The sequence below is a fragment of the Schistocerca piceifrons genome, chromosome X (assembly GCF_021461385.2).
Source record: "Schistocerca piceifrons isolate TAMUIC-IGC-003096 chromosome X, iqSchPice1.1, whole genome shotgun sequence".
NCBI lineage: Eukaryota > Metazoa > Arthropoda > Insecta > Orthoptera > Acrididae > Schistocerca > Schistocerca piceifrons.
The window spans coordinates 769,364,093-769,389,567 of record NC_060149.1 but is presented as its reverse complement, the minus strand read 5'-3'; the positions used below and the strand labels follow the sequence as shown (position 1 = coordinate 769,389,567).

General features: G+C 43.2%; 1 protein-coding gene across 2 annotated transcripts in view; it reads left to right on the top strand.

The window, feature by feature from the left end:
* LOC124722065 (transcription factor CP2) overlaps positions 1 to 25,475 on the top strand; it is an 881,222-nt gene that overhangs the window by 166,481 nt on the left and 689,266 nt on the right. The gene's annotated exons all lie outside the window — the stretch shown is intronic.

Here is a 25,475-nt window from a genome sequence, read left to right as displayed (position 1 = left end):
GCCGACTTGCCTATTACCAGGAACCTTACGGCACGTGATGTTTACCGCCTAATGATTAGAAATCATACTCGGAATGTTGTGGCCCGTGGTTTGGCATTCTGTGCACCATATCCTCTTCGACACGAGCGCTCGTGCGACCTGGTACCTGGTCGTTAATGGAAAATACATGACACACCTTCATCTACATTCCATAAAAATGACGCATTCGCCGCTGTGTCCTCGTTGTCACACACTTGAACATCGACTGATGTGTGGATCTTCTGCAGAGGTGGGGCAGCTGATTCAGAAGATGCTTGCCTTTCTTCTACGTACGGCTCCCCATGCAATTACACCGAAATCTATTCTGTTCCCAGATGAGACATACTTCCCACGTACGAAGACCAACGCTGTGATCAGGATAAAAGGCCTCTCGATCTCTTATTTGTTCCATGAAGGTGATAAGAGTATTCTTGATTTTTGGACGTTCCTGCAAGATCGCTTCACTTTTCTCGCGCACCATCCACGATACCGTCAGTACTATGCCAATTTTTTGGGTAGTGACATCTTCGGTCCCCCCTGCAGCTGGGGCGTACCAGGTATGAGAAGACGATTTCAGTGAGATTGTATAATGCCAGGACTCGGTCCAATGTACCGGCAAATGCAATATTCTTCGTGAAGACGTGCCTGGATCATGCCTGACTGCCGTGGGATTCAGTGTGCGTCTACGCACAAGTTGGCGGGACGCGGATGCCAATTTGTCTGTTCTGCCAGGAGGGCGTTTTCTTTACATTCTATAATTACGTTTTCATTTTGTTTATAATTTATGGTAATTACACATCATTTTTTTCGCCTGGAGGGCGTCCTATGTGATCTCAACAAATATAAAAATAAATAAACAAATAAGTTAGTATGATACATGATCTGAAACAAAACCTAATATCAAAAAACTATACTTATTAACATTTTTAAGAAATATTTTTTATTTTATGCAGAAGGCAGTCATTTATTTTAGAAAAAACCAAAAAAACACTAATCTCCTCCTCCTCCTCAAGACTTCCCAACAGTTAGAAATTATGAACTTAGGCAAAGGAATAAATATTTACAGGATCGCCTCTCTTCATGTAATACTTAGTTACTTTTATGCTTTACTTTACTTGTGGCAAGGGCCTTATCGACCATACGCTTGCTCTGTGAGCCTCTTCCACTTTTGTCAGTCCAATGCGCTGTTTGTCCAGTCGCTGTTGCTGTTCATCCTAGTTGTTTCCTCGCGAATGTGATCCCGCCATCTGATTCTGGGTCTTCCTCTTCCTCTCGTTCCATATATTGTTCTGCTGAATGCCATTCTGGATAGTCTATTCTATGTCATTCTTGCTATGTGGCCTGCCCAATTCAACCTTCTTCTCTTGAGCACTTCGACGATGTTACGGTGTTTGTACAGCCCTCTTAATTCTTCATTTCTTCTTATTCTCCATTCCATGTTATTTTCGACGTATACAGGTCCAAAAAATTTCCTTAGCACTTTTCTTTCGAGTATTAAGTTTTTCTTCGTCTTTCTTTCTAAATATTAATGTTTCACGTCCATATAACATCACAGGTATAATGATTGACTGATATAAGCGGATTTTGAAGTTACTGCTAAGTGATCTGTTTCTTAGAATTTTGATTAAACGAAAAAGTGTCTTGTTTGCTGTTGCTAAACGGGCATCTATTTCTATATCTGTTCTGTTGTTATTACTAAAAAGACTTCCAAGGTACTTGAAGTGGTCAACAGTCTTGAAATTGAATCCGTCTACAGTCAAAGGTGCTTCTTTTCTGGTTTTCTTACTTATGGGCAGGTATTCTGTCTTTTCTTCATGAACATGCAATCCTGTTTTCTCAGCAATTTTGTTGTACTTAGTTACTTAAAATAAAACATTATTAAAAAACAAAAAAATGGTAGAGCACTTGCCCGCGAAAGGCAAAGGTCCCGAGTTCGAGTCTCGGTCCGGCACACAGTTTTAATCTGCCAGGAAGTTTCACATTAGCGCACACTCCGCTGCAGAGTGAAAATTTCATTCGGGTCTTTCAGAATCTGTGATCGCTAAAATGGAATCAAGTGGTTTCGTGGTTGCAAAGTGTATTTCGCTATAGCTGAATTATCCGTTTCCGATATCAAAGAAGAAATGCGTTGGTCTTCCACAATGGGGCGGTAGCGGTAGCAACAACCAGCAATGGCTACAGTACGCTCAGATGTCAAAAAAAGTGATTTTGTGTACTAGAAGTATTTAACAATAATTCAGTTTAGTAAGTAGTAAGCCACATAATGAATTCGCCATTTATGGACGTTTCGACCCTCCTGAAAAAGTCCGCAGCAGACAGGGACGTACGGTACGATTTTCAAGAGAATTCAAATGACTGTGGTGTAGGGCGAATCAAGAGGAAAGATACATGCTTTGAGGGGTAATAGTAGTGATGATGCTGAACACTTCAAATGAACAAATGCTCCTTTCTTAACCGTCCGCCATACAGCCGTCTGAAAATCACGGGAGTCAGTCGTGCCGAAAGTACATACGACGTCGCGTTGCCAAAGGAATATTCTCCAAGTATTCTGATAACACATTTTGAGGGAAACCAGAATACCTTACTCCATGCAGATTGTTATATAAAACAACCGTACCGATGAGCTCGTCATTAATAATACCGCACCACAAGTTAACTGCCTCGGAAACCATTACTAATAGGTCATATGTTCATATGACGTTTAGTACTGTTCAAGGAAACAGATTCAAAACACACACACACACACACACACACACACACACACACACACAGAGCAACATTAGCGCAGGGTTTCTGTAGCATCTTTGCGTTTAAGAACTGCTATGGTTTGCACAGTTCTTTTCTGAAGACAGTTCTCTGCTGCTCGCACACAGTCCTTGGACCCAAATTAGCCGCTAGATGGCTCTGAAGGTCAGTGATGACGACAGTGTGTTTTATGAAGCGGTGTGCTGATGACGGTTCCATTGTACGGTTGTTTGTGGAATTGTCTGTCAACTAGATGACATGACTCTCGATGCTCTAACGAAAATTTTTAAAATCACATGCTTCTGATACAAAATTCTAGTGACAAATAGAGAGGGAAAAGCCGCGCTACTCTGCAGTCCGCAAATCCTGTCGCCATCGCACTGGAATTTAGTTTCACTTGCTTCCATAACTCCGGACTCATGTATAGCTAGTCTTCGTGAGCGTTATTACGAGTATAGTGCAGATATTTGAACCAATCCTGTCCAAAGAGCTTGTTCTGACTTTTGTGGCCGCGGCAGTCTCGGTGATTTGTTCTGGCCTGTTTGATTTCATTTACTGAACAAACTTCGAGAATCTTAATGTTTTAAATGCTGGCTGTTTTACTATTCAGTGCTATATAGTGACAAAAATAATTTATTCTCAAAAGTCCATCTGACAGTCTAGTATTTTTTTAACTGTAAAGCGACATTAGTGTACTCACTGGTAGGGTTCCTGCACTTAATTTAGGATCCACGTAGCAACTAATAAATACAGGAAACCCTCCGTTGCCAAATTTACCTTTATTGTAATTTTAATTAACGTGGAAGCCATAAAAACACCAAAAATTTAGGCAAAATATACGCATCTAAAGCCTACTTAGAAAAGGAATAAAATCACTTAAATTTGTTTCCACAAGAGGAGAATACAACGACCCAATTCGGACCTCGCTAACACTTACATTTTACTGACATTAAATATAACAAGATAAATAATCATACATGTGACGAGAACAAATGAATAACACTATCAATCTTTACAGATGAGAATACGACTATATCCACGAAGGTTCGCGCCCTGGTAAGGGAGATACTCAACTTCAACATATAAGGTGATTACAGTAAGCCCTAATTCCACTCGACAGACGTAGTAACGATATAAGCGAGACAAATGTACTGAAGGAGGATAGCCGGATGTGCCGTAGTAAAAAGGGCCACTATCAACCCCGTCCGGACGCGATCCCCGAGAAGATGTCAGTTTCAGCTACCTGCAACATACACAGAGTCATATGTAGCTTCTTTTAAAAAAACAATTAACATGAAAAGGCACAACGCGTAACACACTAATAAAATATAAACGACTACTTCACAGAACTAGCTCCTCTTTAGGCAAAGCAAACAGCAGAATATTAATAACACGTAAAATACTTCTAACCTATAACAAAGTAAGATACCACGTAATAGAATATCGTCTTGAGCTCATAGAATACGCAGTTTGACTTGCCTGTTTATAGGTCTTACAACTCAACAGTGTCAGCTTAAGCAAACCCGCGAATACAAAACTCGAAATATGACAGGAATAATGATTGTAGCCACTGACAATGCTAGGCTGCCACAGAGAGGAGACAATAGTAATTTACAGCGGCACACAACCGACCTTACAGCTCCAGTTTAGTGTAATCAGAATAAACAATTTTTTGTTTAATAATTACTTACAGTACCATGACAACCTCCGAATAACACTTAGTAGCCAAGGTAGGTGCTGGTATCGAAAGGCACCTTTAGTAACACAGAGTTCGAGTGTATTCACTTATTGGAAGGGTTTCAACTTTACATCCCTTTCCACATAGCTGTCTGTTTACACACTTCTATAACTTCTGCAACTAAAGAAGGGCATGTAAATGCACATATAACTGACACAGATTTAAGCAGAATAAAACAGTACCTTAGTATGGCGCAAATGGCTTCATTTGCTTTACACGTGGGATATCTTCACCATTCAGTAATTCCGAAATATATTCAACAACGCGTGAGAGCAAGACGTCGCAGTGGTATCAGCTGTTTACTTCCCACAATTTCCTGCACAGACACAAGGCAGACGAAGCGTTTTCACATGCAACAGCGGCGAGCATCACACATTTCCTCCGTCACGCCATAGACACATCTCAATTTCAGTGGCCATTAACAAGAACCTGCACATGCCCTCGCAGCAGAAAAACTCCAAAACATAACAGTGCACCACCGCGATACGAAACCCGAGGTCCCATCAAGTCACTGCCGGGATCTCTCGCTGACCCTGCCCATAGCGTACAGGCGTCTTACCACAGGCCTCACAGTAAACGTCAACAAGCCACCTGCGACCCTGCGAATCTCCACTCCGCTGTCCCTGTTGTCTCTCCGTTAACCCCTGACCACCGGCCTGAATCGCGGAAGGCAAAGATGGTGACCCTATAATCGATGGCAGCGATGCCATTCTAAGTGCGAGAACACGACTCACTCACCTTGTCCGCGGCGTTTGGAATCAGGAATCCTGTTGCTATTTTTTCTTGCGCAACCGAGTGACGCGTACATTTCTGAATGTTTTCAAGAAATGACGTCAAATATAATGGTAGCACAAACGTATGCTTCTTTCTGTTTCGCAAGTATATTGTATTGGTCTTCCCATTTGTTGTAGATTGAAGTCGCAGAGAGAGAGCGTCTTCTTTTACAGTCATCTGACGCGTGATACGTGTCACATACAGGGTGATTCCTTGATGATGTTACAGATTTTTAGGTATGATGGAGAACGGTTAAAGTCTAAATTCGAGATAAGGGATCCTGGTGTGGAAATGACCGAGTCGGAAGTTACAAACGAAAATCGTTTCGGTTCTGTCGTTGCTAAGATTGAAGAGTAGGCAACTTTCATAGTGGTAATACCGACCAAAACATGAGAAACATATCGAGTAAACAGGTGCTCTAAAATGCAAACCTTAAGAGATATGAGCATTTGTTCATCTTCCATACTGTGCTTGTACTGAACAAGTAGGTATGCAATTTCAGATCCTATGTTTACTCGACATTTTTTTTTCTTGTTTTGGTCCATACTGCCTCTGGAAGTTGGGTGCCCTGCAATCATAGGAATTACCGTACTTGTACATGTATTTCACTGTCACAGGTATCAGAACGATTATCGCTTTTAACTTTCGACTCTTTCGTTTCTCGACAAGGATCTCTTACTTCAAATTGATATATTTACCCTTCTCATCATCCCTGGAAGTGTGTAACATCATCACGGGATCATCCTGTATATCAAGAACTGAGAAACATACATTCTGTACCTTGGTAGGGGCGTATTTATAATTCCTTTGTTGTAAGTTCCTTGTACTACCCTACTGTTTGTGTAAATTGCTACGGCAAGAAGGGTACATGTAATAACTATTAAATTTATTCTACAGTCTAGCAAAGAAACTCAGCATTGCCCAGGTATTTATTTATAGCTGTGCTTAAGACTTCGTACGCGTGTAATTTATTTTTAACTTATAAAGCTTCTTTGTATATAACGTTTGAAGTAGTATGATTGGGAACATGAACACAGAGCTTGTGTTGCTTCAGTGACGGAGAGAAATACATAGAGATGGCCGTACGAAAAGCAAGTGACACTAAGGTCCCTGCCCGCAAAACACAGCGTGTGGCCTCGTGCTTTGTTTATGGTCATGGCGTAACATAAGCTCACCAGGAATTGTAGACGTTTAAAACGAAGTGGTAAACTGTTAGGAATAAGAGGGATTCAGGGTATAAAAACTCGCTTGCTTGCGCCACGTCTCGTCAAAATTTCCGCTTCGATGATGGTACGTTGGATAGAAGTAACTTCAAGCCTCTGTGGGCGAAGGCTTGTGAGGAGCGAGACAGTGCATGATGCTCTCGATCAGAGTTAAGTCAATTCTCGCTCTCGGAAGAAGTTTCCAAACAGCGAGTTAAAGGCTGATAATCTCGAGTCGCAGAAAGTCGTGCCTCACGATATTCTCAGTGGATTCTTGAGGCCGCACTGTTCTCAGTCTTTTAGCTGTTGTGGCGTATTCAGAAAGACCCGAACGTTTTCTGCGCATTTTAGTTCGTAAATAAAACGAAATAAAAACTTAATTACTTGGCATCCAAATCGCAAGGCAAACTTAACAAATCAGTTCTTCCTAGGGAAAAATATAAATAAAACCTATCGAAAGAAGCAAAGCAATGTCGTTAAGTTTTTAATAAACAAAGTGAAATCAGTAGATCTATACGTCCTAGCCAAGTAAATTCGTAAAGATAAGATTGCTTTTAATTACGATATCCTTTTCTCCGAGATCAGATTTTAATAAAATTAAGCCTGTAAATTCGTGTAGTAGTTTGAAGACTAGCGTGTTCAGACAGACAGATACGACAGTTTTACAGTTTTATTTGTGCAGGAGGTATAGCTATAGAGTAGATTGGTCGATCGAGTGTTTTGTAAGTCGCTTCCTTTGTTGATGGACTGTATTTCGTGAGGGTATTTTCCATGAATCTCAGTCTGGCATCTGCCTCACCCTCGATTAATTTTATGTGGTCGTTACACTTCAGATCGCTCCGTACGCATACTCGTAGATATTTTATCAAAGTAATTGCTTCCAGTGACTGTACTGCAATTGTGTAGGCCTAATCACGCAGTAAAGGGTCTTTCTGTCTATGCATTCGCAGTACGTTACATTTGTTTACATCGAGGGTCAATAATTGCCAGTCCCTGCGCTAAGCGTCGACCCTTTGTAGGTCTTCCTGCATTTCGCTACAATTTCTAGCATCTCCGACTGCTTTGTATACAACAGTATCATCCGCGAAAAGCTTCATGGAACTTTGGAAGTTATCTGCTAGGTCATTTATATATTGTTTTGTGACCAGTAATGGACCTACAACACTCGCCTGCTACACTCTCGAAATTACTTTTACTTCGGAAGACTCCTCTCCGTTAGGAATGACGTGCTGTGTTCTGTTTGCTAGAAATTCATCAGTCCAATCACACAGTTGGTCTGATATTACATACGCTCTTATTTAGTTCATCAAGCGGCAGTGCGGAACTGTATCTAAAGTTTTCCGAGAGTCAGCAACACGGCAGCTACCTGGAGGCTTATATCAGCTGTTCACAGGGTCTCGTAGACGAACAGGGCGAGCTGGATTTCACAAAATAGTTGTTTCCGCAGCCTATGCTGGTTCCTACAGAGGAGATTTTCGGTCTCCAGAAATGTCATAATACGCGAGCATAAAACATGTTCCAGAATTCTACGTGATGACTGGGTGTTGTGTGATGTCCTTAGGTTAGTTAGGTTTAAGTAGTTCTAAGTTCTAGGGGACTGATGACCATAGCTGTTAAGTCCCATAGTGCTCAGAGCCAGAATTCTACGACAGACTGAACACACAGATATAGGCCTATAGTTTTGTGAATCTGTTCGACGACCCTTCTTGAAAACGGCACTAGCACTAGGAACGCTTCGCCGGCCGGTGTGGCCGAGCGGTTCTAGGCGCTTCAGTCTGGGACCGCGCGACCGCTACGGTCGCAGGTTCGAATCCTGCCTCGGCATGGATGTGTGTGATGTCCTTAGGTTAGTTAGGTTTAAGTAGTTCCAAGTTCTAGGAGACTGATGACCTCAGATATTAAGTCCCATAGTGCTCAGAGCCATTTGAACCGCATTTGAGGCTGACTGCAGAACGATTCTACTGCAACCAGAGTACATTTTGCGTAAGGACCACGAAGGTAAGAGAAATTAGGGCTTGTACGGAATCATATAGACAGTTACTTTTTCCTCGTTCTATTTGCAAGTGGAGCAGAAGGGGAAATGATTAATAGTGGTACAGGGTACCCTCCGCCACGCACCATACGGTGGCTTGCGGAGTATCTACACGGAGGTGGCAAAAGTCACGGGATATCGATATATACGTATACAGATGGCGGTAGTATCGCGTACACAAGGTATAAAAGGGCAGTGCATTGGCGGAGCTGTTATTTGTACTCAGATTATTCATGTGAAAAGGTTTCCGAAGTAATTATGGTCGCAGCACAGGAATTAACAGACTTTGAACGCGGAATCGTAGTTAGAGCTGGACGCATGGGACATTCCATTTCGGAAATTCATTAGAGAATTAAATAATATGACTGTGGAGTGTCAGGAGTGTTCCGAGAATGCCAGATATCAGGCATTACCTCTCACCATGGGCGGCTTGCATTTAACGACCGAAAGCAGCGGAGTTTGCGTATAGTTGCCAGCGGTAACAGATAAGCAGCACTGCGTGAAATGACCGCAGAAATCAATGTGGGACGTGCGACGAACGTCTCCGTTAGAACAGTACGGCGAAATTTTGCCTTAATGGGCTACAGCGCAAACGACCGATGCGAGTGGCTTTGCTAACAGCACGACGTCGCCTGCAGGCCTCTCCTGGGCTCGTGACGATATCGGTTGGACCCTAGACGACAAGAAAACCGTGACCTGGACAGTTGAGTCCGGATTTCAGTTGGTAAGAGCTGATGGTAGGATTCGAGTGTGGCGTAGACACCCCAACAGCCATCGACGCATGTTGTCAACAAGGCACTGTGCAAGCTGGTGATGGCTCCATAATGGTGTGGGCTGCGTTTACATGAAATGGAATGGGTCCTTTGCACCAACTGAATCGATGATGAGATGGTTATGTTCGGCTACTTGGAGACTATTTTAGTCTTTCATGGTCTTCGAGTTCTCAAACAACGATGGAATTTTCATGGATGATATTGCGCCATGTCACCGGGCCACAGTTATTCGCGATTGGTTTGAAGAACATTCTGGACAATTTGAGCTAAAGATTTGGCCACCCATTTCGGTCGACATGAATTCCATTGAACATTTATGGTACATAATGGAGAGGTCAGGTCGTAAACAAAATACTGCACGGCAACACTTCCGTAATTATGTGCGGCTGTAGATGCAGCATGTCTCAATACTTCTGCAGTGGACTTCCCACTACTTGTTGAATCCATATCACTTCGAGTTGGCCGGCCGATGTGGCCGAGAGGTTCTAGGTGCTTCATTTGAACCATTTGAACTTCGAGTTGCTGCACTGCGCCGGGTAAAAGGAGGTCCAGTACGACATTAGGAAGTATCTCATGACACTTTCCCGTACATTACAATGTCATCAGAAGACAGTCGCAGAATGCTGCTCAGCCTCTCCGTCAGATCGTTGATGTATGTAGAGAACTGCCGACGATACCTTTATCTCTGATGGGGCACTGTGTCAAACATCTACCGGAAATGTTGGAAAGTGGACTCTTCATGATGCCCTTCATACTTGGTTTGCAGGATATTGTGCGAGAAAAGGGCAGACTGAGTTTCGCATGAGCGATGCTTTCTAAATCAGTGCTGATTTGTGGACAGAAGCGTTTCTGTTTCAAGGAAATTTATTACATCCGAAGTTAGAATATGCTCAAGAATTCTGCAACAAATCTACGTTACGAATGTTGGTCTGTAATTTTGCGGGCCCATTCTTGAACGCTTCTTATATACAGGAGTCACCTACGCTTCTTTCCAGTCAATTGGGACGTTGCGTTGGGTAAGCGATTCGCGATAAATGCAAGGTAACTAAGGGGCAAGGCCGAAGACTACTTTCTGTAAAACGGATTTGGGATTCCAAGTGGACCTGGCCAGTTACTTGTTTTCAGCCCTTTCAGTTGATTCTGAACGCCTGTGTTGGCTATTTCAGTGTCCTCTCTGCGAGAGTGTGTGCGACTGTTAAACGATCCTCCTGCGTGAATGATTTTTTTTTTTAACGCGAAATTTAAAACTTCTTTTCTCTTGCTGTCTCCTGTTGCCACAGCAGACTGGTCAATGAGTGAGTCGATACACGTCTTTGACCAGCTTAGTAATTTTACGCATGACCAGAATTTTCTCGGGTTGAAGCAAGATGGCTGTAAGCACTATGGGACTTAACATCTGAGGTCATCAGTCCCCTAGACTTAGAACTACTTTAACCTAACTAACCTAAGGACATCACACAAATCCATGCCGGAGGCAGCGTTCGAACCTGCGACCGTAGCAGCAGTGCAGTTCCGGACCGAAGCGCCTAGAACCGCTCGGCCACAGTGGCCGGGGCATATATTCCATACTGACATGAAAGTCACGCGATATCTGAATGAGAAGCCCACTGCAGAACCTTTCCTTATACAGGGTGTTTCTGTAAGAGGGAGCAAAAATGTAACAGAACAATTTGTGGAAGGTATCCTGGAGTTGGAGAAGTCAACTTAAGAAGATAATAGGAATGAAATCGCATTACTGTACACTTTTTTATTTACATTACATTTACAGTTAACTGAAAACGCCATCACTGACACAATGAACGTACCATTTGTACTTTATCTTACAAAATGTGCTGAAAATGACGGCCATTAACCCAATGGAAGCATGACATCGACGAACATGAGTGTGGCGCACCCGGATAAATATCCCTGATGTGTTTCGAATCACATCACAGGCAGCTATAACTCTGGCAACTAATTCCATCTCCGTATCCACTTGGATTTCATACACAAGTGACTTCAGATATCCCATAGAAAATAATCAAGAGGATTCAGGTCACATGACCTCGCAGGCCACGGAATAGGATCTCCACTTCCAATCCAGCGACCAGGAAACACAACACTGAAATGGCTGCGGACGTTCACACCGAAGTGAGGCTGCGCACCGTCATGTGTATCCACATCCTCTCACGAACAGCCAAGGTTACGTTCTCCTACAACCCAGATAGAACTCTTTGCACGAAGCTCAAGTACAGGTGGCCATTCAGACGGCCAGGTGGAAGATATGGCTCGTCTTCCTTGTTTCCTTGCAGGAAATAAAGACTGTACATGTAAATAAACAGCACAGTACTTGTAAACGTGTACGCATGTTGGTTGTAAATAAGCTGGAAAACACTAATACTCGACAAAGCGGTGGACGAGTTTACTTCCATACCTCCTTAAGCTGGCTTCTTCGACCCCAGATTCCCTACCTCAAATTGTTCAGTGGAGCATCCTCTATGTCCTGTTAAATTTTTGCACGCTCGTACGAAAACACACCGTACGCAGAAAGTAGATGGCGTTACTCCTACCTGCTGTGTGCGCTTGCACTGAAATGCTGATCATTTACATATTTAGGCCATTTTGACCTTTGTTGCATATCAACTTCAAGGTGTTGCAATCTTAAAGACCACCAGTGTATTTGCCATGGCGTTGAACGTGAAACTGGAAAAATTCGGAGGTGTGTTACTGGTACGTGGCTTATTATTTCTCGAGGTTCAGACTCCACTGCTGTAGGAATTTTCGCACTGGCTGCTGGGGCATGTCCGGCCAGTGTATTTCTAGAAGTCTTACCGACTCGGGATATTTTGAATCATCACTAAATTTCTCGACAAAACAAACTGTAGTCCCGCCTGTGGCAGGAACCAATTTGATCGAGATACAGTCACGTTCCAGTTCAAAGTAGTGCTCTTTGTTATTTTTCAGTGCAAATATAGTAAATAATAGCGGAAAATGTCTTTGTGGACAGGCGCGACAGCTTATCTTTCAAAATTTTAAAATGAAGTCGATAGTGTGCAGATTGCGGAAGTCGGTCGTGTGCAGAATACGGAAGGAGGGAGAAAATACAGGGGGAAATGAGGTTAGAGCTTCAAGGAAACCATTACTTAAAACTCCGGACTAGCATACTAGTCGACTGGCGAGTCACGATTAGATATTTCGTGGTTGCCCTAAATCTGTTAAGACGAAGGACGGTTTGCTTCCTTTAAAAAGGTCGCGTCTAATTTCCTTCTCCAGTCGAAGCCCAAGAGCAATCTCTAATGACATCATTGTCGACGAGAAGTTAAACCCTAATCTTCTTTCCTTATGAAAAGAGAAGAAACGTGCTCCCAACAAGCATTCTGTTGTCGATAATGTGCTATTATGGAGAAGGTTCCGCGTTAGTACGAAGAACATTACATACCAACTTAGCAGATATGTCACACCTTTTGTGGCACAAAGCTTGACTTAACAGCTAGGAAAGAAATTCCCTGAAACATTGTGCTATCTGAGTGATTTGGTTTCTAAAGATGCCAGACTACCATATGAAAACTACAAAACACAACTGGTGGAGAAAAATTCGGTAGCTGACGTCTCTTTGTGGGTAGTCCACATCAATATGTGTGGGGTTCAAAAAAATGGTTCAAATGGCTCTGAGCACTATGAGACATAACAGCTTTGGTTATCAGTCCCCTAGAACTTAGAACTACTTAAACCTAACTAACCTAAGGACAGCACACAACACCCAGTCATCACGAGGCAGAGAAAATCCCTGGCCCCGCCGGGAATCGAACCCGGGAACCCGGGCGTGGGAAGCGAGAACGCTACCGCACGACCACGAGCTGCGGACTATGTGTGGGGTTCGATTCCCAGTCAGCACTGAACAATTCGTCATATTATTTCTAGAACAAAGTTGCTCACATCTCGCTGCTGGTGTAACAAGCCCATATTTAACGTTCGTTTTCTCTAGAATATAAAAGGGATAGGTGCCGGGTTGGAGTCCTGGGAAGGAAAAAATTAATGTTTCGTCTCGTCATTTCAGTTAAAACATCTAGCTACTGCCGAGAAAATCCGATATGTCATAGTTGATTGTGTTTCGATAACAATCAGATTAGGATCTGGGTTCGAATCCCTGTCCTACACAAAGCTTTACCTCACGGTATTTCAAGTAAGTTACTTGTGAAGAAGCAATATTTAACATCTCTCGTAGTTCGTTAACAGGGAAAATCGATGCTGGGTAGGAATACGCGTCCGTTAAAAATGTTTACTTTATGTAATTAAAAGTTGATATTTGTTAACTGATACTGTCTAAAATCGAGGTATATCACTCTCTGTATGCCTAGTCAGGAATGACTGTTAGTTTCCATCAGTCACGAAATCTTTGCTTAGTCTGCATGACCTGGGTTTGAATGCATATGCAGAACGAGACGGTTCGTCGTGTCATTTGAAGTTCATACATATTTTCAGCTAGCTGCTCGTGAATAACTTAAGTTTTTAATGTCATTTTGTGTTAAATAATAAGTACGGTATGTTAGTTTTAAGACATCATGAATACGACGAACTTACTACGTGCATTACCTATCTGACGTAGTAATGAGAGTGGTAACATTTCAGGTATGTCATTTATTGTCGTAATAAATGTGAGCTTGCAAGCCTTAAGGACAGTCTTATCTGTGATAAGGTGTTCCCTGATATTTGTAGTGCCCGCATCTCGTGGTCGTGCGGTAGCGTTCTCGCTTCCCACGCTCGGGTTCCCGGGTTCGATTCCCGGCGGGGTCAGGGATTTTCTCTGCCTCGTGATGGCTGGGTGTTGTGTGCTGTCCTTAGGTTAGTTAGGTTTAAGTAGTTCTAAGTTCTAGGGGACTTATGACCACAGCAGTTGAGTCCCATAGTGCTCAGAGACATTTGAACCATATTTGTAGTATCGTGGCATTACTTTACATCTTGAGTTATTGCGATACAGAGCAGTGTTTTCTAGTGGTGACTTGTTGGAACCATTTTCGATAGTCAAACGACTGTACCGAGGAGCGATTAGAGGACCTGCTAGACAGCTGCGTTATGCGGGTTGAATGCGAATCCGGCGAAATGCAATTCAGGTCGTTCGGATACTTTTGAACATGACTGTACGTGCTTTGAGCAAGTCCTGTCATTCATCAACAAGCAGCAAATCGAAACTGATACCCGCACAACGAATATATGGAAAACGTATTATAGCTTGACATCTCATATGTTGGGAGACTTGCCAGTATGTCTAAAAACAGCTGTTTAATTCTTGTGTTAATCCTACTGTCATATATTCTTCGACTTGCTCTATCACGTAACGAAAAAAAGTCAGTATATGACACTGATCGTTGGAATGCGGTATGTGAAATATAACGCTATGATGCAGGGTCGGAAACTAAGATTTAAGGACAAACAGGAGTAAACAAAGCACTGATCCAAGCTAAAAGTCTTGAACTGCACTGGGTGCTGGGTGGGACTCGTTATAAGAAGTTCCGATGCGACATGGAGCAAATAAAGCAAACCTCCGCGTTTTGGTACAGAAGGGCCAATCGGGAGCGACCGACAGTTATGTTATGCTATGCCAATGCGGTATGGAGGGGCTCGCAAGCGGAACACCGCTCTCACGGCCGTTCTCGGCTTTGTTAACCTTGAAACCGCTACTTCTCATTCAAGTAGCTCCTCAGTTGGCCTCACGGGATCGAGTGCACCTTTCCTTTCAGCAAGGAAAAATCTCCGCCAATACCAGGGATCGATCGCGGTTTCTCCCCATAGCAGCCAGACACGCAAGGCCACTGTGCTGCGAAGGCGCACGATGACATATGGAGCAAAGTAACAAAATGCTGATTGTCTCGCAAAAGTAAAAGGGAGAAAGTGAAGATAAAGGATATGCTGAGATGACCATTAATAGTGAGGTGGACCATTATGGCTAATCTTTGCACAAGACTTCCAGGAAATCAGTGGACCAGATTGAGAGAGGTCTTCGCTACTGTGAAACATATCTCTTCTGTCGAACGAATGCTCGTAGCCCTGAAGGTATCCGTTGTAGAAGCCATGTTTACTAGATAATTTTTTCTTGTTTTAGTCCATACTGCCAGCCGCTTCAGTCTGGAACCGCGCGACCGCTACGGTCGCAGGTTCGAACTTTGCCTCGGGCATGGATGTGTGTGATGTCCTTAGGTTAGTTGGTTTAAGTAGTTCTAAGTTCAAGGGACTGATGAGCACAGATGTTAAGTCCCATAGTGCTCAGAGCCATTTGAACCATTTAGTCCATACTACCTCCTCTCTCTTTCAAATTCTGAAGGTGGCAGGGCTAAAATACAGGGAGCGAAAGGGTATTTACAATTTGTACAGAAAGCAGATGGCAGTTATAAGAGTCGAGGGACATGAAAGGGAAGCATTGGTTGGGAAGGGAGTGAGACAGGGTTGCAGCCTCTCCCCGATGCTATTCAATCTGTATATTGAGCAAGCAGTAAAGGAAACAAAAGAGAAGTTCGGAGTAGGTATTAAAATCCATGGAGAAGAAATAAAATCTTCGAGGTTTGCCGATGACATTGTAATTCTGTCAGAGATAGCAACGGACTTGGAAGAGCAGTTGCACGGAATGGACAGTGTCTTGAAAGGAGGGTATAAGATGAACATCAACAAAAGCAAAACGAGGATAATGGAATGTAGTCGAATTAAATCGGGTGATGCTGAGGGAATTAGATTAGGAAATGAGACACTTAAAGTAGTAAAGGAGTTTTGCTATTTGGGGAGCAAAATAACTGATGATGGTCGAAGTAGAGAGGATATAAAACGTAGACTGGCAATGGCAAGGAAAGCGTTTCTGAAGAAGAGAAATTTGTTAACATCGAGTATTGATTTAAGTGTCAGGAAGTCGTTTCTGAGAGTATTTGTATGGAGTGTAGCCATGTATGGAAGTGAAACATGGACGATAAATAGTTTCGACAAGAAGAAAATAGAAGCTTTCGAAATGTGGTGCTACAGAAGAATGTTGAAGATTAGGTGGGTAGATCACATAACTAATGAGAAGATATTGAATAGAATTGGGTAGAAGAGGAGTTTGTGGCACAACTTGAGTAGAAGAAGGGATCGGTTGGTAGGACATGTTCTGAGGCATCAAGGGTTCAAATGGTTCAAATGGCTCTGAGCACTATGGGAGAGGCATCAAGGGATCACCAATTTGGTACTGGAGGGCAGCGTGGAGGGTAAAAATCGTAGAGGGAGACCAAGAGATGAATACACCAAGCAGATTCAGAAGGATGTAGGCTGCAGTAGGTACTGGGAGATGGAGAAGCTTGCACAGGATAGAGTAGCATGGAGAGCTGCATCAGACCAGTCTCAGGACTGAAGACCACAACAACAACAACCTCCTCTCAAAATATGGAAAGCAAAGAGCTTCCAGCAGAAGAGATGTTTCACAATGTCGAAGATAAAGAAGTGCTCATAGGTCTGAAGGTGCGCATTTTAGAGCCCATGTTTACCATACTTTTTGCTACGAATGATCGTTCCTTTCATATCGCTGAATATTGACCATTCCTCCTGGGACAACCTGTATAACTTTTCGGATGTTTGTAAGGCTTTAATGTTGCATTACAGCTCTATAATGCTAGAGTGTCTGAAATTCGTGTTATGACGTGATGTGGGACGCTTTTGCTGCCGTAGATACGTATCTAGGTAACGTTTCAGAACTACTCTAGGTCATACAAGATGTTGTCAAAAGAAACTGGCCCGGAAAATATTTCATGCACCTTCAGATAAGCAACCCATATTACATTATTTGCCCTGGGCAAGAACAGCAGTGATTATTTTGGTATAAGAAATTCCCCATATTTCTTCTTTAAGTTACGAGGTTCATATACGTGAAAGGCTAGCACACCAAACGCAACAGCTCAATCTTCTACGAAAAGTTGACTTTTTTGCCACGGCTCTAAAATTAGCGAACTCACAACATTTTCGATATTTCTGGCGGCAATAGTGACGCCGTTATTGGTTCGAAAATATCGTTATAAACTACCTCCAGAATTGAAGGGGTCTCAGAGCCCTGAAAAAAATATTGTGCCATGATGACGTTATGCGGAACTATGGTGGAACAACTAGGTATCATGCGACATACGAGGCAGCCAGTGAAAGACCGTTTAGTGTTCGTACAACAGATCGTATAAACTTTGTTATTTATGGCTTGGGTACATTGGTTCAGAATGCGTGTGCTGAGTCAGTATTCGAGTCGTAGGAAAGCAGTATGGCACAGCGAACATATTCGGATCGTTGGAAAATAGAGAGAGTCAGGCATTGCGAACGCGAGGTACGCCGCGTATTAAGATGGTGGCAGTCATCCTGATTTCTAGAACATTCACCACTGAATCTCGGTTAGGATGTAACGGTGTCGGTTTATACTAGCACTTGAATCCGCAGTAATACGAACCGCAGTTGCGCAAATATCATTATGTACTTCAAGAATTTCAGTTCGGGACTAAAGTTACTTTTCGGTTGAGAAAAGAATGCTTCACAGTTGCGAAGTACAGAGTAACTATAATTAAACTTTCGCTACTAGAGCCAGTGTAGACAGAACACTGTTTACCATTCGGTTATCCAACTTTACAAAAATGTAGTTCAGACTGTGCGCTGCAGGATTTATACTATTGGCCATTAAACTTGCTACACCACGAAGATTACGTGTTACAAACGCGAAATTCAACCGACAGGAAGAAGATGCTGTGATATGCAAATGACTAACTTTTCAGAATATTCACACAAGGTTGGCGCCGGTGGCGACACCTACAGCGTGCTGATATGAGGTAAGTTTCCAACCGATTTCTCATACACAAACAGCAGTTGACCGGCGTTGCCTGGTGAAACGTTGTTGTGATGCCTCGTGTAAGGAGGAGAAATGCATACCATCATGTTTCCGACTTTGATAAAGGTCAGATTGTAGCCTATCGCGATTGCGGTTTATCGTATCGCGACATTGCTGCTCGCGTTGGTCGAGATCCAATGACTGTTAGCAGAATATGGAATCGGTGGGTTCAGGAGGGTAATACGGAACGCTTTGCTGGATCCCAACGGCCTAGTATCACTAGCAGTCGAGATGACAGGCATCTTATCCGCATGGCTGTAACGGATCGTACAGCCACGTCTCGATCCCTGACTCAACAGATGGGGATGTTTGCAAGACAACAACCATCTGCACGAACAGTTCGACGACGTCTACAGCAGCATGGACTATCAGCTCGGAGACCATGGCTGCGGTTACCCTTGACGCTGCATCACAGACAGGAGCGCCTGCGATGGTGCACTCTACGACGAACCTGGGTGCACGAATGTCAAAACGTCATGTTTCGTATGAATCCAGGTTCTGTTTACAGCATCATGATGGTCGCATCCTTGTTTGGCGACATCGCGTTGTACGCACATTGGAAGCGTGTATTCGTCATTGCCATACTGGCGTATAACCCGGCGCGATGGTATGGGGTGCCATTGGTTACACGTCTCGGTCACCATTTGTTCGCATTGACGGCACTTTGAACAGTGGACGTTACATTTCAGATGTGTTACGACCCGTGGCTCTACCCTTCATTCGATCCCTGCGAAACCCTACATTTCAGCAGGATAATGCACGACCGGATGTTACAAGTCCAGTACGGGCCTTTCTGGATACAGAAAATGTTCGACTGCTGCCCTGGCCAGCACATTCTCCAGATCTCTCACCAATTGAAAACGTCTGGTCAATGGTGGCCGAGCAACTGGCTCGTCGCAATACTCCAGTCACTAGTCTTGATGAACTGTGGTATCGTGTTGAAGGTGTTCCTGTGCACGCCATCCAAGCTCTGTTTGACTCAATGCCCAGGCGTATCATGGCCGTTATTACGGCCAGAGGTGGTTGTTCTGGGTACTGATTTCTCAGGATCTGTGCACCGAAATTGCGTGAAAATGTAATCACATGTCAGTTCTAGTATAATATATTTGTCCAATGGATACCCGTTTATCATCTGCTATTCTACTTGGTGTAGCAATTTTAATGGCCAGTAGTGTACGTTGTTAGTAGTGTTAGCGTCATGGCTTGCCGTTAGACTTCGGTGCTGAAACGATAACGTGGGGTTGAAACACAGGCATCAATGTGCGTTAACAGTTGCAATGAACATGGGTCTGGCCAAGCTGAGTAGGGTCTTACTCGTAAAGATGTTTTATCAAAACGACAGCAATAGTGTTACTGCTCTTCGCGAGTATCAACGCATTAAAGGACTACATACGTGTCCTATTTCGGCAACGGTGTTGGGGAACGTGATTCGGAAGTTAGAATTAACTGTCGATTTGGGAACTGCTCCTGGCAGTTGCACCACAAATTGTTCAAGAAGTTAACCGTTGCCGTAGCTGAGAGTGCTGGACGCAGTTTCAAGCAGTGTGCAAGCTGTGTCACGACAGTTGAACATTTCACGGTCCACAAGACACCTGAGATATTTCGGGCAGCAGTCGAGCAATCTCGCAGGCTCCAGTGCGGTTCCAGGCTGGCATGGATGCTGATGGTCGTCACATTGAGCAAAGTGTGTAACCTGGAACGTAAAAATGGTACGCAGTTAACAAATGTTATCCTCCTATATGGAAATTAAAACGTCTTTCTTTCAGTGGGTTATTCTTTATTTCTCTTCCACAAAGTTTCTTTGTCCTACGATCACTCGTTTTTCGTGGGGGCCCTCTCAGGTAGCGAAAGTTTATTTATGTCCGCCCTGTACAACAATTTGTTTCGTTACGACTTTTACTGCTCGGAGGCAGCGCTGTGTTTTGTGCCGATGTTAACCTTACCCATTGTGAGATTTGTCAGCTGGGGCGATGTTTCTTGAAGATATACTGTATTTTCAAGTTCCATCTACGACGAGATATTTTGAGACGGAACATAAGCTCAGACTGTACGAGAATTGAAAGGAACCATCCTAGCATTCATCGTCAGTGATTTAGCGAAACCACGAAAAAGCAATTCTGCGAATGTGAACTTCACTCTTTTCGAATACGTGTCTGATATGTTAACTACTGCGCCACACAACCCGGTGGTTCGCTTTGGAACGCTTCTCAAGCTCCTGGGGAATTGCCAAGAACATTTTGGGTTTCCATTCCATGCGTATTAAGCACGAATTGTACATTGGTGTACCCTAACATGGCGAGTACCTTTCGTACTATACTGCAGCAGTTCTTTCTCTCTATGGTCGATGATTCATCGGCTATGTTACTTGGTAATGACACATCGTGTGAAAGTTATTTTCGTCCTAAAGTTTTGCACACCAGTGTAGTAATAGAGAGCCTCCTCCTAATTTTCCACTTTTAAAAACAGATATTTCTAAATAACATGAGACACGCAGGCATTTGGTAATTGGGGCACCATACACAAGCTTTAGAATAAAGATGACACTCAGGAAAGCTTCAGTAACTATCTGCTTTCGAGAAAATTAAATATGTAATTGAAGATGAAACTGATGATTGAAATGTCGCTGCGATGTTGTTAGGTACCCAATAATACGTCATAAGATTTATTAATAACTGAATACAATGTATTTATTAGTTCGTTATGATCCGGTTTTCGGCTTCTTAGGTCATCGTCAGAGAACTTAATGCTGAACAGATAATCCACACAACTTAAGCGAGAATTCACAGCTGTACGAAGAATGCTGAATAAAGATATGTGACATTTTATGACTGTCTTGATACAAAAGACAAGCTGAAAATGCTCTGAATGAATGTCATTCATACGATGTGAAATGTGATGTTCTCCATAAAGGAACTAAAGAGAGTAAACTAACATAATTTAATGCTAATCGAAGAATGCTGACCTGTTCCTTGATGACTAAACACCGTTCCATGACTCACCATTTTTAAACTAGCAGCCAGTTATTATTCCTGTCACCATTAGTTAATAAGCTTGTTATAACTGTTACACGCCCACATCCCATAGACGTCTTCCTTCTCCTCCCTTTATTCGGCCTGTTCGTCACATTCACCAGTTTGTCCTTATGACATAATAGCCTGTGCCATTACGCACCTGTAGATTATTTCTGTTTTATACACTCACGTAGTTTTAACATCTGAATATACTGTAATATAAGATTTATTTGTTCAGTGTCTCTTTAGGTATTACACCATGCTTGTGTTTTGTATCAGTATAGTCATAAAATGTCACATGCCTTTGTACAGCATTCTTTGTAGAGCTATGAATTCTCACTGAATTTGGACTATCTGTTCAACATTAAGTTATCTGACGATGGCCTAAGAAGCCGAAAGCCGGTTCATAATGAACTAATAACTACTATTGTGGAACATTAATACGTTGTATTCAGTTACTAATAGGTCCATGTTCCTTCAAGAACCGACGTAATATTCCATAAATATCGTCATAACAGTATTTCATCTGGCTCCCTTACAGTGTACGGGGTGCTGCTCTCTGGGACTCTCAAGTGAATTAGCAACACTAACACTACAGATTCCGTAGTGAAACCTATATCGCAAGTTCCAAAGAATAAATCCAAAATACATAATATTACGTGTAAGTATTAATTTGGACAAAATGTCCAAAGAATAATCGAGCTAGAGTTTAACCAGGTAGAAACGTAGCAACATCACACAAAACTACTACGAAATAAGCGAGATAAATACCACATCGAGAGTGAAAGTAGGTATCGGACCATCTGAAGTGTTATTTATTTGCTGTTCTCCCATCCATCTCAAAGGACGTCAGAGCTAAAATGGAGGCTTCTCGAACATATTCTCAGTTCGAATATAATGAATTTCCTTGAGACAGAGAAGTTGCTGTCCATGCATCAGCACGGCTTTAGAAAACATCGCTCCTGCGAAACGCAACTCGCCCTTTTTTACATGATATCTTGCGAACCATGGATGAAGGGTATCAGACGGATGCCATATTCCTTGACTGCCGGAAAGCGTTTGACTCGGTGCCCCACTGCAGACTCCTAACTAAGGTACGAGCATATGGGATTGGTTCCCAAATGTGTGAGTGGCTCGAAGACTTCTTACGTAATAGAACCCAGTACGTTTTCCTCGATGGTGAGTGTTCATCGGAGGTGAGGGTATCATCTGGAGTGCCCCAGGGAAGTGTGGTAGGTCCGCTGTTGTTTTCTATCTACATAAATGATCTTTTGGATAGTGTGGATAGTAATGTGAGACTGTTTGCTGATGATGCTGTGGTGTACGGGAAGGTGTCGTCGTTGAGTGACTGTAAGAGGATACAAGATGACGTGGACAGGATTTGTGATTGGGGTAAAGAATGACAGCTAACTCTAAATATAGATAAATGTAAATTAATGCAGATGAATAGGAAAAAGAATCCCGTAATGTTTGAATACTCCATTAGTAGTGTAGCGCTTGACACAGTCACGTCGATTAAATATTTGGGCGTAACATTGCAGAGCGATATGTAGTGGGACAAGCATGTAATGGCAGTTGTGTGGAAGGCGGATAGTCGTCTTCGGTTCATTGGTAGAATTTTGGGAAGATATGGTTTATCTGTAAAGGAGACCACTTATAAAACACTAATACGACCTATTCTTGAGTACTGCTCGAGCATTTGGGATCCCTATCAGGTCGTATTGAGGGAGGGCATAGAAGCAATTCAGAGGCGGGCTGCTAGATTTGTTACTGGTAGGTTTGATCATCACGCGAGTGTTACGGAAATGCTTCAGGAACTCGGGTGGGAGTCTCTAGAGGAAAGGAGGCGTTCTTTTCGTGAATCGCTACTGAGGAAATTTAGAGAACAAGCATTTGAGGCTGACTGCAGTACAGTTTTACTGCCGCCAACTTATATTTCGCGGAAAGGCCACAAAGATAAGATAAGAGAGATTAGGGCTCGTACAGAGGCATATAGGAAGTCATTTTTCCCTCGTTCTGTTTAAGAGTGGAACAGGGAGAGAAGATGCTAGTTGTGGTACGAGGTACCCTCCGCCACGCACCGTATGGTGGATTGCGGAGTATGTATGTAGATGTAGATGTAGATGTAGAGTTAAGCGGGCAATGAATACTTGCCTGTTCTTTCGTTGTCACGCACGTGCGATTCATGTTCATGGTTTAGAAATTCACCAGTAACCCTCTCTTTTCTCTAAATAATCGATCTCCCATGTGTAAAACAGCTTCAAACGTCGGGTTACTGTACAAATGAGTTAATGTGTTAAATATTCCACATTGAGCATGTAAGCGAGAAAAATTTTAGAAAAGGTCTGACATTCTGTTTAAAGTTTGCTGGAAGTAGCTAAGTCCTATCATATTCAAACACTGGATGAATATAGTCTGTATAATTTGCGCGCCGTGAGTTACTTTGCCTCAAGGCATATGCGCTGCTTTTAAATGTAATACGTGTCTTACAGTGTTAAACGTTAACGCAAGATTATTCTTCTTCATGAGTAAATTGTGAGAGCATTTTATTTTTTTTTATTCGGCCAATAATTACATGAAATATTGAAAATGAAATTTTTGTTGCCCATGAAGTCCTTAGGTAGGCAACCTGCAGCAGTGACGGTGCACCATGAAGTTTGAACCGGGTTAGCCGTTAGTAATATGGATTATTGAGTGACATCCTGGCAGATTAAAACTGTGTGCCGGCCAGAGACTCGAACTCGGGACCTTTGCCTTTCGCGGGCAAGTGCTCTACCATCTGAGCTACCCAAACACGACTCACGCCCCATCCTCACAGCTTTACTTCGGCCAGTGCCTCGTATCCTAGTTTCCAAACCTCACAGAAGCTCTCTGCGAACCTTGCAGAACTAGCACTCCTTGCCCGCGAAAGGCAAAGGTCCCGAGTTCGAGTCTCGGTCCGGCACACAGTTTTAATCTGCCAGGAAGTTTAATATCAGCGCACATTCCGCCGCAGAGTGAGAATCTCATTCTGGAAACATCCCCCAGGCTGTGGCTAAGCCATGTCTCCGCAATATTCTTTCTTCCAGGAGTGCTAGTTCTGCAAGGTTCGCAGGAGAGCTTCTGTTAAGTTTGGAAAGTAGGAGACGAGGTACTGGTGGAAGTACAGCTGTGAGGACGGGGCGTGAGTCGTGCTTGGGCAGCTCAGATGGTAGAGCACTTGCCCGCGAAAGGCAAAGGTCCCGAGTTCGAGTCTCGGTCCGGCATACAGTTTTAATCTGCCAGGAAGTTTCATATCAGCGCACACTCCGATGCAGAGTGAACATCTCATTATTGAGTGACAGCTCTTTAGACAGTTGCGGTACAATAGATAGTGTTTCAACCACCGTCTAATTATCGAACTCACGTCCCGGCAATGTGGCAGGAACAGCATCGTCGTAGACTGGAGATAATTAATGAAGATGGCTGCTGCACACGTGTTTCCTATCGGCCAATTGTTTGCCGTATCGTTCACACATAGCCGCTGCGCTCCAAGGCCAGCCGACACGTCAGACCGCTTCCCGGCTTCTGCGGCTGCCGTGCATCCGTGCTGAGAGGCGTCAGACCTCGCCTCCAATTACCAACACTTCGTGGCGCACGGCCAAGGCAACAGAGGCGAGCAACGAGTGAGGCGTGTTTGATTATATGCCACGCAGTGCGTGCAGACATGTAGCTAAGGGAGGCGCTTAACGAGGCTCAATGGCGCACCAACCTACTAACATCGTATTACTGTCGACGGGGTTGTTCTCTTATGGCAGTCACAGAAAAAGCTTCATTGAGTTCAGTAACGAAGTCTCTGCGAGGATAAAGTGAGAAGTTCTCGGCCTGGGAGAGAGATAGCGTGGAGACCAATGAAGTTTTGTGGACCACATTAATTCATGTTGTGCAATATTGTAAGTTAAGTGTTAACGTAATCTGTGCAACTGTTTTGTTTACACGGCTATTTTTAACAAGTCGATTTGGTTTAGTTTCAATCGAACATCGTAAAATTGTTGGTTTGTGGCTGGTATGCCCCCAACAGCAACTCATACCCAGTTCCACAAGCTGCGTCATGGTCGCGAATTGAACAGTCCCGAAAATAGAATAAATTTCCTTTATTTCGCGTATATGGTCACAAATTTTTTATGTCATCAGACTACTCGTTTCGGTCTATAATGACCATCTTCAGTTCTGTTTTATAAAAACATGTCCTAATATACTGAAGTCATAGTGGCATCCTCAAGTGTAAAACACAAAATCAGTGGCGGCATCGTCAAACGTATATAAATAATAGTATACACAAGAGTCATCTTGTCAGCAGCACTACTGTT